A 17474-nucleotide genomic window follows, 5' to 3' on the forward strand; every position below is an offset into this window, starting at 1 on the left:
GAAGCGATTGAATAGACTCGGCCTATATTCTTAAGTTTAGAAGAATGAGTGGTGATCTCATTGAAAGATACAACATTCTTACAGAGCTAGACAGGGTAGATGCAGGAGGATGTTTCCTCTGGCTGGGGAGTTTCGAACCAGGGGTCACAGTCTCAGGATAAGGGGTCGGCCATTAAGGATAGCGATGAGGAGAAATTTCTTCACTCAAAGGGTTGTGAATCTTTGGAATTCTATCCCAGAGGGCTGTGGATGCTTAGTCATTGAGTATATTCAAGACAGAGATCGATAGATTTTTGGATATTAAGGGAATCAAGGGATATGGGGATAGTGCAGGAAAATGGAGTTGTGGTAGAAGATCAGCCATGCTCCTATTTCTTATGTTCTTATGTTCCCAAAATTCATCTTGGCTGCTTCTAATTATTTGTGCTTCAACCAAATATTTAGTGATTTCATCTTCAATTAAGGTCTCCAATTTTTTCCCGACCACAGATGTGAAATAACTTGTAATTACCCAGTTTAGCTTTGTCTTCCTTTTTAAAAATAGTTATTGCATAGCCACTTTCTAGTTCTTCAGCACACATCAACTCTCAATAGAATCCTGAAATATAATTTCCAAGGCTTCCATAATTTTTCTCAAGGTTCTTGGATATATCAAATCAGGTATTGGGGTTCTCCTTTAGCTTAACTAACTTCTCGAATAATTTCCTTTCATTTATTATAATATCTCTCACCACGCCTTTAGCCTATTCAGGATTTACCGCATACCCCCTTCCCCCAGTATCCTTCTCTTTTGTAAATGCTGATGTGATCTGGGGCAGGCTCGATGGGTCGAGTGGCTTCCTTCTACATAAGAACATAAGAAATAGGAGCAGGAGTAGGCCATATGGTCCCTCAGGTCTGCTCTGCCATTCAGCAAGATCATGGCTGATCTTCTACTTTCCCACCCTATCCCCATATCTGTGCTGTATCATTCTATAATTCTAAGTATTTGTTTCGTATCTCTGAAAATTTCCGCTTATCCTCCACTCACTCTCTTCTCCTCTCAGGAGTCCCACCTCACATTTAACAATTCTCCCTTTATTGATATATTTGTAAATTACCTTAATATTAATATTTTAATATTTTTTGAGATTCTGTCTTCATGCTCCTTCCTTGCTTCCCTTATCCCTTTCCTAACCTCTCCTTAATTTCTGATACTCTCTCTTATTTTCTGATAGTCTCTCTTTTTTATATGCCTTCTTCTTTAATTTTAGTTTGTATCAGACCTTTTTATAGACTAAGAACCATAAAGTAATATAGACCATAGATACAAAATGACTATGGGTGATCGCCTATCCGGTTAGATCGTATTGCAAGTGCCATTCGCTCTTCCCATCTAAAGGGATCAAACCTATTGCCAGTCTGAGAATTTTGCACTTCAAAGAAAGAATGAACTTACATTTATTTAGCGACTTTCACAACCTCATGATGTCCCAAAGAGCTATACAGCCAATTAATTACTTTAAACTGTATGTCACTGTTAATTTGTTGGCAAAGACTGCAACTAATTCCTCCACAGCAATGAGATAAATAACCAATTAATCTAATTTAGTGATGTTGGTTGAGAGATAAATATTGGTCGAGGACACCGGGAGAACTCCCCTGCTCCACCAGTCCATTGATATATTCCTGCTGGGCCTGGCCAACAGCCTTTTAAGTGCCATTCAAGCCCTTTATTATCCTTTGTTTTGAATCTTTAAAAACAAATAAAACTTTGGGGAGGGGAAGTTGAAAAGAACATTTATCTTGCTACTTGTTAACGAGAACTACACTGACCGACGGAGAGAGATAGAGCTACACTGACTGAGAGAGAGAGAGAGAGAGAAAGAGAGAGAGAGAGAGAGAAAGAGAGAGCGAGAGAGCTACACCAACCGAGGGGGAGAGAGAGAGAGAGTGTTATGTATGGAGAAAGAGTCAGACTGAACACTGTGAGCTGAAAGTAAAGTGTGACCTTCGTCTTTTCTTGGCTTTTGTCCCAAACCCATTCATCCCCTTTTCATAGTAAGACATGCAGTGGTTGTAACAGTGTGCTGAGACCCAGTAAGAAGTTACCAAAGTAGTTCAAGAGTCCCAGAAACAACCGCAGCTCCATCACGTTCTGTGGCCTCGGTGCGTTCTCGATTGCCTCCGTCTTCGCGTTGGTGGGCCTGATGCCATCCACCGCAATCCGCCTTCCCAGGAACTCCACTTCAGGCACCAGGAAAACGCACTTCGAGCATTTTAATGTGAGTCCCACGTAGTTGAGTTGGTTGAGTTGACTAAGAACCTCCTCCAGGTTCTGCAGATGCTCAACTATGTTCCGACCTGTGATCAAGGTGTCATCCTGGAAGACCACGGTGTGGGGGACCGACTTTAGTAAGCTTGCCATGTTTTTCTGGAATATCGCCGCCGTTGATCGGATTACAAACGGCATCTGTTATAAACAAAAAGACCTTTGTGCATGTTGATGCAGGTGAGGGCCTTCGATGATTCCTCCAGTTGCTGCATCATGTAGGCTGAAGTCAAATCCAGCTTCGTGAACGTCTTTTCTCCTGCCAGCATTGCAAAGAGGTCGTCGGTCATTGGTAGTGGGTATTGATCCTGCAGGGAGAAATGATTGATAGTTACTTTGTAATCGCCACAGATTCTGATGGTGCCATCTCCCTTGAGGTCTGGAATGATAGGACTGGCTCACTCGTTGAACTCGATTGGTGAAATTATGCCCTCTCTTGCAGCCAGTCTAACTTGATCTCTACACTTTCTCTCATCAGGTACGGTACTGCTCTCGCATTGTGATGGATGAGGCGCACCCCTGGAATTAGGTGGATCTGCACTTTTGCTCCTTGGAATTTCCCGATGCCTGATTCGAACAGCGAAGGAAATTTGTTTAAGACCTGGGCACATGAAGTGTTGTCAGCGGGTGATAGTGCTCGGACGTCGTCCCAGTTCCAGAGTATCTTTCCCAGCCAGCTCCTGCCGAGCAGTATGGTAGCTTGTGCACCGCTCCATCATAGGAGACCTTTACAGTAGCACTGCCGATTACAGGAATCAGTTCTTTCGTGTAAGTTCTTAGTTTTGTGCGAACTGGAGTTAAGACTGGCCTTGAGACCTTGTTGCACCACAATCTTTCGAAAGTCTTTTTGCCCATGATGAACTGTCCAGCTTCATTGACACCGGGAGTCCATTTAGTTCAACATTCAGCATTACCGGGGGACAATTCGTGGTGAATGTGTCCACCCCATTTACCTCTGCCTCCTCGGTCTGAGACTCTGGTTCATTGTGAGTCTCCATGGATCTGTCTTCCTCTGCAACATGGTGGTTTGCAGGTTTAACAGGACTTGTAGCTTGCCTGCAGACTCGTTGGAGGTGTCCCATTGTTCCACAGCCCTTACAAACGTACTCTTTGAATCGGCATGAATGGAAATGATGATCACCCCTGCAGCAACAACAAGGTGGTAAAGGCCTTGCATTTTTCACCCTTGCTGGTGGACTCTTGAGACATCTGCCGACGTGCAGCTGCAGGTATGTGTGACCTGCCCTGTACGTTACGATTCGAAAACAACATCACTTTGTTCAGAGTATTTGTAGCAGCCCTTGTGCGCTGAGAGATTTGCTTCATATTGTCATTGGTGGCAATGGACACCTGGGCTATCGCTATTATCTTACTCAAGGTTGGGATCTCTACAGTCAAAACTTTGCAAAGTATGATTTCGTGGCCAATGTCAAGTACGAAAAAGTCTCTGAACCTGTGCTCCAAATGTCCTTCAAATTCGCAATGTCCTGTAAGGCGTCTTAACTCGGCGACATAACTTGCCACTTCCTGGCCTTCTGACTTTTTGTAGGTGTACAACCGGTACCTCGCCATCGAACGCTTTCCTTTGGGTTCAAATGCTCTCGGACCAGTGTGCACAAGTCGTCGTACGATTTCTCCGTGGGTTTCGCTGGAGTGCACAGATTCTTCATGAGGCCTTACGTTGGTGCCCCACAGACGGTGAGGAGGATCATTCTTCATTTGCAGTGGTCTCTTCCCCATCTAGCTCATTGGCCATGAAGTATTGGGCGAGTCACTGCACAAAAGTTTCCCAATCATCTCCCTTGGGTTCGCTATCTATCTCGTTGCCAGTTGTTATGCATGGAGAAAGAGTCATACTGAACACTGTGAGCTCAAAGTAAAGTGTGACCTTAGTCTTTTATTGCAGGTCTCCAGAGTGCCTCTCCAACCTGTGAGGCCTCCTTAAATACCTGTGCTCCTAAGGGTTTATGGGATGGCTGTACAGAGTAAATACAAGTTTACATATATAACAGAGAGAGAGGTACACCGACCGAGGGAGAGAGAGAGAGAGAGAGAGACAGCTACACTGAAGGAGGGAGAGAGAGGGAGAGCTACACTGACCAAGGGAGAGAGAGAGAGAGAGCTACACCGACCGAGGGAGAAAGAGAGAGAGCTGCACCGACCGAGGGAGAGAGAGAGCTACACTGACGGAGGGAGAGAGAGGGAGAGCTACACCAATGGAGAGAGAGAGAGAGAGAGAGCTATTCTGACCGAGGAAGAGAGAGAGAGAGAACTACACCAACCGAGGGAGAGAGAGAGCTACACTGACCGATGGAGAGAGAGGGAGGGAACCACACACCGAGGTGCCCTGATTCTGTAAACCTTCTGGGAATCAACAGACCAGGATTCAGTGTATATGCTCACTGAACCTGTGGATGGACAATCACTTGAACAGAAGAACTGTTTTTGTTGAATTTATGGGGGTCGAAATTCAGTTTCTTATGTCACCCGTTACCACCATAGAGGGGCGGCTAATGGCCGGCTAAGTACTTACCATCGGTGGTGACTGGGTTTCTGGTCTGTCGGGAAATTTAGTTGGGCAGTGGGAGTGGCAGCAAGACATACCGCTGCGCGCTCGGCCACCACCCAGGAGGTGACGTCATCGAGTGTGCAACATCCCCTTACCGCCGCTGGGAAATGAGGTGAGTACGATGGCCTTACTGGCAGGTGTCTATAAAGCCTGCGAAAGGTGGTGGGACATTGGGAATCTGCCTCTCCGTCTCTCTTTCCTCCTTCAAGACGCTCCTTAAAACCTACCTCTTTGACCAAGCTTTTGGTCACCTGCGCTAATTTCTACTTCTCGGCTCGGTGTCAAGTTTTTTTAATCTCATAATACTCCTGTGAAGCATCTTGGGATGTTTCACTACATTAAAGGCACTATACAAATACAACTTGTTGTTTTATTGTAGAAAATAGCAGCTTTTATAGTCAGTTTATTACACAAAGAAAATGCAGTATCTAGCTCACAAGATTGTAGATGTATTACTGCAGAGTTCCCAGTACCTCAGTCTTATGCACTGAACAGCAGTACTTAAAGTGTCCTTCAAATTTCACTAGCAATGTGCTGCTTGCCTACTTCACCCTTTTACACCTATACTTATCCTCATCAGCAGTGATTTATTACAATCTGTTCATACGTTTTCATTTAACCTTTCTTCCTCTCCCCCTGCACCCCCTTGTCATGATGGTTAGCTGTCCTGATGACAGGAGTGTGGTAATAATTCCTGCGTTCTTTCCCCTCATGTGTAGCTCTCTACAGTGGGAGGAACTGTTACGAGCATTGACAGTGCAGCTATCCATCATGGGGACCGAAAGGAACGATACACACTCCCACTTTGCACACACGGCCCCTCTCCCTGTGTTGACAATTTGCACTGTCGGAATTGATACCCAACATATACCTCTGTGACGGGCAGTTTTATTCTTCCCGAAATGAAAAATATTGGTTTTACAATCTACTTAGCAATTGCGTTTTAGTTTTATTTATAAAACAAACCAAAATAACTTGCATTTTCTACCCTTAGCAGTTAGAGACAGTAATGTGAACATACTCCTACAGTGAGTAGCTGTCTCATTGAAGGGAGCATGTCAAGTGCTTGTGTAAAGATTTTAATGAAGGAATGTTAAAATAATGATGTGCTTTTAAGAAGCTACAGCCCCTTGTGATTATAATCTGCTGAACTGTGCAGCTCAAAAGGCTGAGCAGTTCAGCTTCTAATGAAGTGCTGACGCTGGAAAGCTCTTGCTCCAACAGAAAAGTTGTTTGGTAATCTGCATCTGCTCCTTGTTAATTAGCTCTCGAGTACAGCGATACAGACACTGTGGAGCAAGCTGCAGAAACAACCTGTGTGCTTAGCCCCCCTCCCCTTTTATAGGGGGCACTTGTAAATTATGGTTTTAGAGCCCCCCCCCCAAAAAAAAACACAAAAAACTACAAAAATACAAAAAAACAAAAAAAAAGGGCCTTGGAAAATGTTTGGAGTGTCCCACAGATCGGGGGGGGGGGGGGGGGGGGGGGCGGGGGTACGATTTAATGTTTAATTTTGTTTACTTCAAAAGAGTTGTGTGCTTCGCCGACTATTGTTTCTTCATTAGAAAATCTTCCTGTTAGATCCAATTTATGTAACAGACTCCCCTCCCTCCCGAAACCCCTTCTCGGGGGTTGAGAAACTTGCCGTTCTGGTAATGTGAGGTTTATATTTTCATTTTTCTGCCCAACTTCAAGAATCTTCGGGGCATAAATTCCACGCGATCTTCAGAGGTAATGCTGTAATTACGCTGTCATAGCACGAAAAGATCGAGGAGATTTGCTTTTCAGCGCATTACCCCTCGTATGCGCTGTTATTGTGCTAAATTTAAAGTTCCTTGATCTTTTTTTGGCAGCTTTGAGAATCCGTCCACCCAAGCTCCGTGAGGCTTGTTTGCCAATCGAGCGGCAATCAATTGGAGGTGCTGTGCAGGAGTATTTCTTGCTTTCATGGCACCACACGCCCGGCAACCAAATTTTAATTTGATTTTACGTTTTAAAGTTTATTTTGTTTTAATTGCCGGTGCTTTTAGTGTCCCCCTCTCCTTTTATAGGGGGCACTGGAAAAAAGGAAAATTTGATTTTAGTGCCCAAAAAAAAAACAAAAAAAAAAACAAAAAAAAACAAAAAAAAACAAAAAAGAAAAAAAAAGGGCCTTGTAAATGTCTGCTGTGTCACCCAGGCGGGTGGCATGGTTTTAATGTTTTTGTTTTTGCAGGTAAACTCAAAAGAGTTTCATGGCACCACTGCACTCTCTTAAAATTGCACCCAAATAAACCAGGCACAGCTGCACCTCCGGTCACCTGATCCAGACGGTAGTGAGCAGATCAAGAGCTTTGAAGAGTCTTCAAACTTTGCTGATTTCTGGCTTCACAAGAGATTTTTCGACACATTTTTTTCCCAGTTTTATTCACCGAGACATGTATATCACCCCCACTCTCCCCCCCCCCACAGTCCAATTCTCTCACCCCACCTCTACATTCAATACTGTGCTCCTTTCTCTCCCCAATTACCTCCAGAGCTGTACAGTTGCACACTCTGACTGGTCCATGACTACCTCTTAGCTGGGACTTTATTTGCAGAAGTCAACGCAGAGGCCACTTGCCTGCAAGGGAGACAAACCCTTTGCGATGTCGCAACAAAGGAGAGAGGAAGACTCGACAATGGCCAGCTGAAAACTGCCACACATCCTGAAAGATTGTCCTCAGAGACTGCACATACAAACAATGAAACAATGTTCCTCAAACATCCTTATTTTCAGGCAAGAGCCCATGAACTCTTGGCCCGATGACTCTGAAGCCATCAGCAATCTTCTGCCAGGAAGAGGGCACATCCTTGGTCCAACCTCCATGCTGGAAGATTCTGCCACTTACACTTCCTGAACATTGCTATGTATATTTTCCTGGGCAGATGTCATGGTGCCCTGTGGGTACAGCTGACCTGTGACTGGTCATGGTTCTGGTAAGAGGCACTTCAGATGAAGATGGGAGATGCACTGAATGGATCAAATGCACAGGACATTGGGGAAAGAATCTCCGCAGGCTCCTGTTGCTGTCACCAAGTTCTCTGATGAAGAATGCATCCTTTACAAAGGCTGCACTGCTATTGCACTGAAATTTGCTTTACAATGCTATTATGCCACAACTAATACCACTTCATTTGCAATTGAGCTCACCCAAGAAATCTCTGCTACACACCCCTGCTGGGGAATAGCAATCAAGTGAGCAAGATAGGTAGAAAGTGGTAATGGACTTTGCTTCTGTTGTTGCCATTACTCTGCATCTTGTTCTTATCTTAAAATGGATGAAAAGCAATTTATGGGTTTTAGTTTGTTAAGACATTAGAGGTCTGTCCTGAGAAACTCAGTGGGGGTAAAGATATGAAAAGTGAATCCTGAACTTGGGCTTTCAAACACGTGTCAGTTTTATAAAGGGAGGCCAAGATTTCAGTGACAGCACAGCAGGTATTTATACTGTTTGAAAATTATTCAGATGTGTTTTATAAAAATGTCATTATGCAATCAAAATTATTTCCTGTTTATACTTTATTATGTGTGCAATGCAATTTTTTGTGCCCAACACATCGTAAAGATGCAATTACAATTTGTTTGGTGGAAATGTATAAATGAATTGTACCAATATAGTATACTAATGATAAAATTCAGTGATATGATTCAGCAATGGATTGATTGCATTGAATGTGAGAGAATTTAAAACATTTTAAAATCTTATTACTTATAATGTGAAGACAGCCATAATAACTTACATCTAAGAAATAGGAGCATGAGTAGGCCATTCGGCCCCTCGAGCCTGCTTCGCCATTCAATAAGATCATGGCTGATCTTCTACCTCAACCCCTCCTTCCTGCACTATCCCCATATCCCTTGGTTCTCTTAATATCCAAAAATCTATCGATCTTGGTCTTGAATATACTCAATGACTGAGCATCTACAGCCCTCTGGGATAGAATTCCAAAGATTCACAACCCTTTGAGTGAAGACATTTCTCCTCATCGTTATCCTTAACGGCCGACCCCTTATTCTGAGACTGTGACCCCTGGTTCTAGACTCCCCAGCCAGAGGAAACATCCTCCCTGCATCTACCCTGTCTAGCTCTGTAAGAATTTTATACCATTCAATGAGATTACCTCTCATTCTTCTAAACTCTAGAGAATATAGGCTAGTCCAATTAATCTCTCCTCATAGGATAATCCTCCCATCTCAGGAATCAGACTAGTGAAACTTCGTTGCACTCCCTCTAAGGCAAGTATATCCTTCCTTAGGCAAGGACAACAAAACAGTACTCCAAGTGTGGTCTCATTAAGGCCCTTTAAACTTGCAGTAAGACCGCTTTACTCTTATATTCCAATCCTTTTGTAATAAAGGCTAACGTACCATTTGCTTTCCTAATTTTGTGCTGTACCTGCATGTTAACTTTCTGTGATTTGTGTACAACGACACCTAGATCCCTCTGAATACCAACATTTCCCAATCTCTCACTGTTTAAAAAATACACTACTTTTCTATTTTTCCTACCAAGTGGCTATGTTTACATTTCCACACATTATGTTCCATCTGCAATGTTTTTGCCCACTCACTTGACCTGTCTATATCCCTTTGCAGTCTTTTTGCATTCTCCTCACAACTTACATTCCCACCTAGCTCTGTATTATCAGCAAACTTGGATACATTATACTCGGTCCCCTCATCTAAGTCCATCATATTGATTGTAAATAGCTGAAGCCCAAGCACAGATCCATGTGGTATCCCACTCCCTGCAGTTATCACTCCTAATCACTGTCTTGCTCTGTGTGAATGTTGGGTGAGGGCAAGTTTAGTCTAGGTCATGGTGCCACTGCAGTTATAATGGACCATATCAGTAGCCATCAATATTCACTTGTAACTGACTCAATGACAACTATCTGCTTTGAAACAAAACAATTAAGAAACATCATCATCATCATCATCATCATAGGCAGTCCCTCGGAATCGAGGAAGACTTGCTTCCACTCTTAACATGAGTTCTTAGGTGGCTGTACAGTCCACTACGAGAACCACAGTCTCTGTCACTGGTGGGTCAGATAGTCGTTGAGGGAAGGGGTGGATGGGACTGGTTTGCCGCATGCTTTTTCCATTGCCTGCGCTTGATTTCTGCATACACTCGGTAACGAGACTCGAGGTGCTCAGTGCCCTCCCGGATGCGCTTCTTCCACTTAGGGCGGTCTTTGGCCAGGTTCTCCCAGGTGTCAGTGGGGATGTTGCACTTTATCAGGGAGGCTTTGAGGGTGTCCTTGTAATGTTTCCACTGCCCACCTTTGACTAGTTTTCCGTGAAGGAGTTCCGAGTAGAGCGCTTGCTTTGGGAGTCTCGTGTTTGGCATGCAAACTATGTGGCCTGCCCAGCGAAGCTGATCAAGTGTGGTCAGTGCTTCGATGCTTGGGATGTTGGCCTGGTCGAGGACGTTAATATTGGTGCGTCTGTCCTTCCAGGGGATTTGTAGGATCTCGCGAAGATTTCATTGGTGGTATTTCTCCAGCAACTTAAGGATACTACTGTACATGGTCCATATCTCTGAGCTATACGGGAGGGCGGATATTACTACAGCCCTGTAGACCATGAGCTTGGTGGCAGTTTTGAGGGCCTGGTCTTCAAACACTCTTTTCCTCAGGCGGCCGAAGACTGCACTGGCGCACTGGAGGTGGTGTTGGATCTCGTCATCAATGTCTGCTCTTGTTGATAGGAGGCTCCCGAGATATGGGAAGTGGTTCACGTTGTCCTGGGCTCCGCTGTGGATCTTGATGACTTGGGGGCAGTGCTGTGCGGTAAGGACAGGCTGATGGAGGACCTTTGTCTTACTGATGTTTAGCGTAAGACCCATGCTTTCGTATGCCTCAGTAAATACGTTGACTATGTCCTGGAGTTCAGCCTCTGTATGTGCGCAGACGCAGGCGTCGTCCGCGTACTGCAGCTCAACGACAGATGTTGGTGTGATCTTGGACCTGGCCTGGAGACGGCAAAGATTGAACAGCTTCCCACTGGTTCTGTAGTTTAGTTCCACTCCAGCGGGGAGCTTGTCAACGGTGAGTTGGAGCATGGCAGCGAGGAAGATTGAGAAGAGGGTTGGGACGATGACGCAGCCCTGTTTGACCCCGGTCCGGACGTGGATTGGGTCTGTAATGGATCCGTTGGTAAGGATCACGGCCTGCATGTCGCCGTGAAGCAGGCGGAGGATGGTGACGTACTTTTGGGGGCATCCGAAATGGACGAGGACACTCCATAGACCCTCGCAGTTGTCAAAGGCCTTTGTGCAGCACAGATCCATGTGGTACCCCACTCCCTGCAGTTATCACTCCAAATCATTGTCTTGCTCTGTGTGGATGTTGGGTGAGGGCAAATTTAATCTAGGCTGTAAAGTCGTTACCCTACAGCATGAAACCACATGAGGCACATTCTGGGGACAAGGTCACTCTGTGACCTCAACTCTTTATTCACAGCACTCCACAAGTGATGACCCTGCGTGTGACCTCCCTTTATATACCTGGGAGATTAGGTAAGGAGTTTCTCACACAAGTTCACTCCTTGTGGTCAAGGTGTGCATCTAGGTTGTGTGTATACAGTAATACAGTGGTGTTACATTGTGGTTACATACATGACTTCACCTTCCCCCCCAAAGTTTTGTTAGGATCATAGGTTTAATCTTTCAGGTGGTCTACGCTCCCTCGTGGAGCACCGCAGTTGGGGCTCTGGTTGTTGGACACTGACGTGAGTGTCTGTCACCTGTGGTGATTCCGGCCTGTCCGGGCTGACCGCAGGGATTGTGCGTTCTTGTTGCTCGTTCACTGGCGGTGGTGTGAGCTCCATCTCATGGTCTTCTTCAGGTTCCTCCGTGTCGATGCTGAACCTTTTTTTTTACTTGGTCTAGATGCTTACGGCATATCTGATCATTGTTGAGTTTTACCACGAGAACCCTATTCCCCTCTTTGTCAATTAAGTACCCTCAAGCCATTTGGGCCCCATGGCGTGATTGAGGATGAATACAGCATCATTTATTTCTGTACATCTCCCCCTCGAATTGCGGTCATGGTACTCGTTTTGTGACTTGCGCTTGCCCTCAACTATGTCGGTCAGGGCTGGGTGAATGAGGGACAACCGGGTTTTGAGTGTCCGTTACATTAGTAGCTCTGCGGGCGGGACCCCCGTGAGCGAGTGCAGTCGGGATCTATAGGCCAGCAGGAGGCGCGATGGGCGGCATTGTAGGGAGGGTCCTTGAATCCTGAGCATACCTTGCTTAATGATTTGGACCGCACGTTCCGCCTGGCCATTGGAGGCCGGCTTGAACGGCGCAATCCTGATGTGGTTGATGCCATTGCCAGACATAAACTCCCGGAATTCTTGCTTGTGAAGCATGGTCCATTATCACTAACCAGGTTGTCCGGCAAGCCGTGGGTTGCAAAGATCGCACATAGGCTTTCCACGGTGGTGGATGACGTGCATGAATTCAGAATGACGCACTCGATCCATTTCGAGTACACATCTACCACAATAAGGAACATCTTTCCCATGAACGGGCCCGCGTAGTCAACATGAATGCGTGACCATGGCCTGGTGGGCCAGGGCCACGGGCTGAGCAGGGCCTCCCTGGGGGCATTACCCAGATGGGCACACGTCGTGCACCTGAGAACACACAGTGTTCCGGGTCTGAATCAATTCCAGGCCACCAAATGTGTGACCGGGCAATGGCCTTCATCAGCACAATGCCTGGGTGTTCGCTGTGGAGTTCCCTGATGAATGCCTCCCTGCCCTTCTGGGACATAACTACCCGGCTGCCACATAGTAGGCAGTTGGCTTGGATGGAGAGCTCATCCATCTGTCTGTGAAACGGTGTGACCTACTCAGGGCATGCTCCGTGTGCGGGCGCCCAATCCCCAGTCAGGACACATTTCTTAATTAGGGATAGGAGGGGATCTCTGTTTGTCCAGATTTTGATCTGGCGGGCCGTGATGGGGGAGCCTGCGCTGTCAAAGGCATTGACAGCCATGACCATCTCAGCGCTTTGCTCCGCTGCCCCCTCAGTGGTGGCCAGTGGAAGCCTGCTGAGCGCATCAGCGCAATTTTCAGTGCCGGGCTGGTGCCGGATGGAGTAGTCATAAGCAGCCAGCGTGAGAGCCCATCGCTGTATATGGGCTGATGCGTTGGCATTTACAGCCTTGCTGTCTGACAACAGGGATGTTAATGGCTTGTGGTCCGTCTCTAATTCAAACTTCCTACCAAAGAGGTACTGATGCATTTTTTTTTAACACCATAGACACATGCGAGCGCTTCTTTCTCGACCATCCCATATCCCCGTTCTGCTTGAGAGAGCAACCTAGAGGCATAAGCCACAGATTGTAGTTGACCCTCAGCATTGCCCTGCTGCAACACGCACCCAACCCCATAGGACGATGCATCACATGTCAGAACCAATTTTTTTACAGGGGCCGTACAGGGTCAAAAACTTGTTTGAACAAAGTAGGTTTCACGCCCGTTCGAAAGCCCGTTCCTGACAGTCCCCCCAAAACCAATTGCAACCCTTACGCAGGAGCACGTGTAGCGGCTCCAACAATGTGCTCAAGTTCGGCAGAAAGTTCCCGAAATAGTTCAACAGTCCCAGAAATGAACACAACTCCGATGAGTTGCAGAGCCTGGGTGCTCTGGTGGGCCGAATCCCATCTGCAGCAACGCTCCTGCCCAGAAACTCAACCTCAGGAGCTTCTTGAGTTGCAGGCCTACCCGGTCCAGTCGGCGTAGAACTTCCTCCAGGTTGTGGAGATGTTCCTCGGTGTCTCGACCTGCTATGAGGATGTTGTCCTGGAATACGATCGTTCCAGGAATGGATTTAAGCAGGCTTTTCATGTTTCGTTGAAAAATCGCGGCCGCTGATCGAATGCCAAACGGGCACCTGTTATAAACGACCAGTCCCTTGTGCGTGGTGATGGTGGTCAGTAGTTTAGATTCGTCGGCCAGTTCCTGGGTCATATAGGCTGAGGTGAGGTCCAACTTGGTGAACAGCTTGCCGCCTGCCAGCATGGCGAAAAGGTCCTCCGCTCTTGGGAGCGGGTATTGATCTTGTTGGAACATCCGATTGATGGTGGCCTTGCAGTCGCCACAGATCCTGACGGAGCCATCTGCTTTTAGGACGGGAACGATGGGGCTCGCCCAGTCACTGAATTCAACAGGCGAGATGATGCCCTCTCTCAACAGCCGGTCCAATTCGCTCTCGATTTTTTTCCCGCATCACATACGGCACCGCTCTGGCTTTGTGGTGCACTGACCTAGCGTCCGGGGTGATGTGTATTACTACTTTGGTGCCTTTGAAAATCCCAACGCCAGGTTGGAATAGTGAATCGAATTGTTGTAGGATTTGTGAGCATGAACTTCGCTCCACAGATGACATTGCGTGAACATCCCCCCATTTCCAGTTCATCTCGGCTAACCAGCTCCTCCCCAACAGTGCGGGACCATTACCGGGACAATCCAGAGCGGCAGCTGATCCACTAACCCGTTGTGTGTGACAGCCAACATTGCACTGCCTAGCACTGGAATGATTTCTTTAGTGTAAGTCCGTAATTGTGTCTCAATACGTGCTAATTTGGGTCTACTGGCTTTAAGTGGCCATAGCTTCTCAAATTGCTGAACGCCCATGAGTGACTAGCTGGTCCAGTGTCCAGCTCCATGCATACTGGGATGCCGTTTAATAAAACCCTCATCATCATTGGTGGCGTTTTGGTGTAGGAACTGTTCGCCACATGGACCCGCTGAACCTCGGCGTCCATTGATTTGCCCCAAAAGTCATCCTGCCTCAAAGGACCCTCTTCTGGTCCCTCCACCTCATATATTAATCTGGTTGCAGGCTTCCTGCACATTCGAGCTAAATAACCACTGAGATTGCAGTTTCTGCAGACAAACTGTTGAAATCTGCAAGATCTGGCTGAGTGTTTTCCCCCACACCTCCAGCATGAGTTAAAGTTTCCATTGTTGGGGACAAAGGGACTATGGCCAGGCATTCCGCGCTGACTGTCCCTTTGACTGCTCTTAAGTACCCTATTAGTGGGTGTCAATGGCCCCATCCCGAGCCGCATTGTCCGCTGTGATGGCCTGAATGTCCGTTCAGCCTGCCATTGTCTCTGTTGAAATCCTACTCTGGGGTCTATTGCTGCCTGGGGACTGCCCCTGCCTGCCTGCAGGGCTCTGAGTTGCATTGATGATGTTGACTCCCTGATCCATCGCCGCGTTAGAGGCAGAATTGCGTGTGTATATTATTTTCATCTCTTCCTCCCCCGCCATGAAAGTTTGAGCTAACAACGCCGCCGCTTCCAAGGTCCTTGGTCTCAGTTAATTTGCGGAAAATCCCCGCATGACCAATGCCCTCGATAAAGAAGTCCCTTAGCATCTCCCCCCTGCAGGCGTCTGTGAACTTAGAGGCTGGCCAAATGCCGGAGGTCCACTACGAAGTCCGGTATGCTCTGTCCTTCACGACGTCGGTGGGTGTAGAATCTGTGTCGGGCCATATGGATGCTACTCACCGGTTTGAGGTGCTCCCCGATCAGTTTGCTAAGTTCTTCAAAGGTTTTGTCCGACGGCTTTTCGGGTGCTAGTAAGTCCTTCATGAGCGAGTAAGTCTTTGGTCCGCAGCTGGTCAAAAGATGAACCCTTTGCTTGTTGGCCGCTGCATCCCCCAGCCATTCTTTCGTAACGAAGCTTTGCTGAAGCCTCTTGACAAAATTGTCCCAGTCTTCCCCAACACAGTACCGTTCCTCTGCACTACCGGTGGCCATTCTCGTGGGTCGTGATTTCCCGTTTCTTGTCGCCAATGTAAAGTCCTTACTCTACAGCATGAAACCACATGAGGCACATTCTTGGGACAAGGTCACTCTATGACCTCAACTCTTTATTTACAGCACTTCACAAGTGATGACCCTGCATGGGACCTCCTTTATATACCTGGGAGATTAGGTAAGGAGTGTCTCCCACAAGTTCACCCCCTGTGGTCAAGGTGTGCATCTAGGTTGTGTGTATACAGTAATACAGTGATGTTACATTGTGGTTACATACATGACATAAACCATGGTGACACTGCAGTTATAATGGACAATATCAGTAGCTATTAATATTCACTTGCAGCTGACTCAATGACAACAGTCTGCTTTGAAACAAAACAATTAAGAAACAATAGAGATGCCATTACACTACTAGGTGTATTCTGTAGGCCACCAACCAGTGGGAAGGACAAAGAGGAGCAAATTGCAGGGAAATTACAGAGAGATGCAAGAAATATAGAGTAGTGATAATGGGGGATATCAATTATCGTAGTATAGACTGGGATAGTAATAATGTAAAGGGCAGAGAGGGGGAAGAATTTCTGAAGTGTGTTCAGAAGAACTTTCTTGATCAGTATATTTCCAGTCCAATGAGGAAAGAGGCATTGCTGGATCTGGTTCTGGGGAATGAGGTAGGTCAAGTGGAGCAAGTGTCAGTAGGGGAACATTTAGGCAACAGCGATCAAAATATTATAAGGTTTAGATTAGTAATGGAAAAGAACAGTGAGCAACCTCGAGTAAAGATACTTAATTGCAGGAGGGCCAATTTCAGTGAGTTGAGTATGGATCTGGCCCGGGTAAATTGGAATCAAAATTGTAATCGGGTACAGTTGAGGTACATTCCCATGAGGACGAAAGGTAGGTAACAGAGAGGGTTGATGAGGGCAATGCAGTTGATGTGGTATACATGGACTTCCAAAAGGCATTTGGTAAAGTGCCACCTTATAGGCTTGCCAGCAAAGTTGAAGCCCATGGAATAAAAGGGACAGTGGAAGCATGGATTCAAAATTGACGAAGCGACAGAAAACAGTGTAGTGGTGAACGATTGTTTTTTGGACTGGAGGAAGGTATACAGTGGTGGTCCCCAGGGGCCAGTACTAGGACTACTGTTTTTCTTTATATATATTAATGACTTGGGTGTGGCTGTACAGGGCACAATTTCAAAATTTGCAGATGGCAAAGAACTTGGAAGTATAGTGAACAGTGAGGAGGTATGTGATTGACTTCAAGAGACATAGACAGGCTGGTAGAATGGGCAGACTTGTGGCAGATGAAATTGAATGCAGAAAAGTGCGAAGTGATACATTTTAGTAGGAAGAATGAGGAGCGGCAATATAAAACAATCTAAAGCAGTGCAGGAACAGAGAGACCTGGGGTTACATGTGCACAAATCGTTGAAGGTTGCTAGGCAGGTTGAAAAAGCAATTGAAAAAGCATATAAGATCCTGGGCTTTGTAAATAGAGGCTTACTTTGCGACCGGGTTTTCGCCGCGATTTGACCCTCGGCGGCAAAAACCCGGTCGGTGGGATCTTCGGGGAATTTTTGTTGCGTCAGTGCTTCCATATACCTCTGGAGAGGAGCGCCGACGTGCAACACTGTAAATAGCATTTGCAATCGATTTTTGGCTCTCTCTGCACCTGTATTCTGCACCCAGAATACCGACAGGGTCAAACCTGTGGTGCAGCCCTGCCAGCAGCGTATGAAGACCTACAAAAAAGGTAAGTTAATGTTTTTACTTTTTG

The sequence above is a fragment of the Pristiophorus japonicus genome, chromosome 4, assembly GCF_044704955.1.
Source record: "Pristiophorus japonicus isolate sPriJap1 chromosome 4, sPriJap1.hap1, whole genome shotgun sequence".
Taxonomy (NCBI): domain Eukaryota; kingdom Metazoa; phylum Chordata; class Chondrichthyes; family Pristiophoridae; genus Pristiophorus; species Pristiophorus japonicus.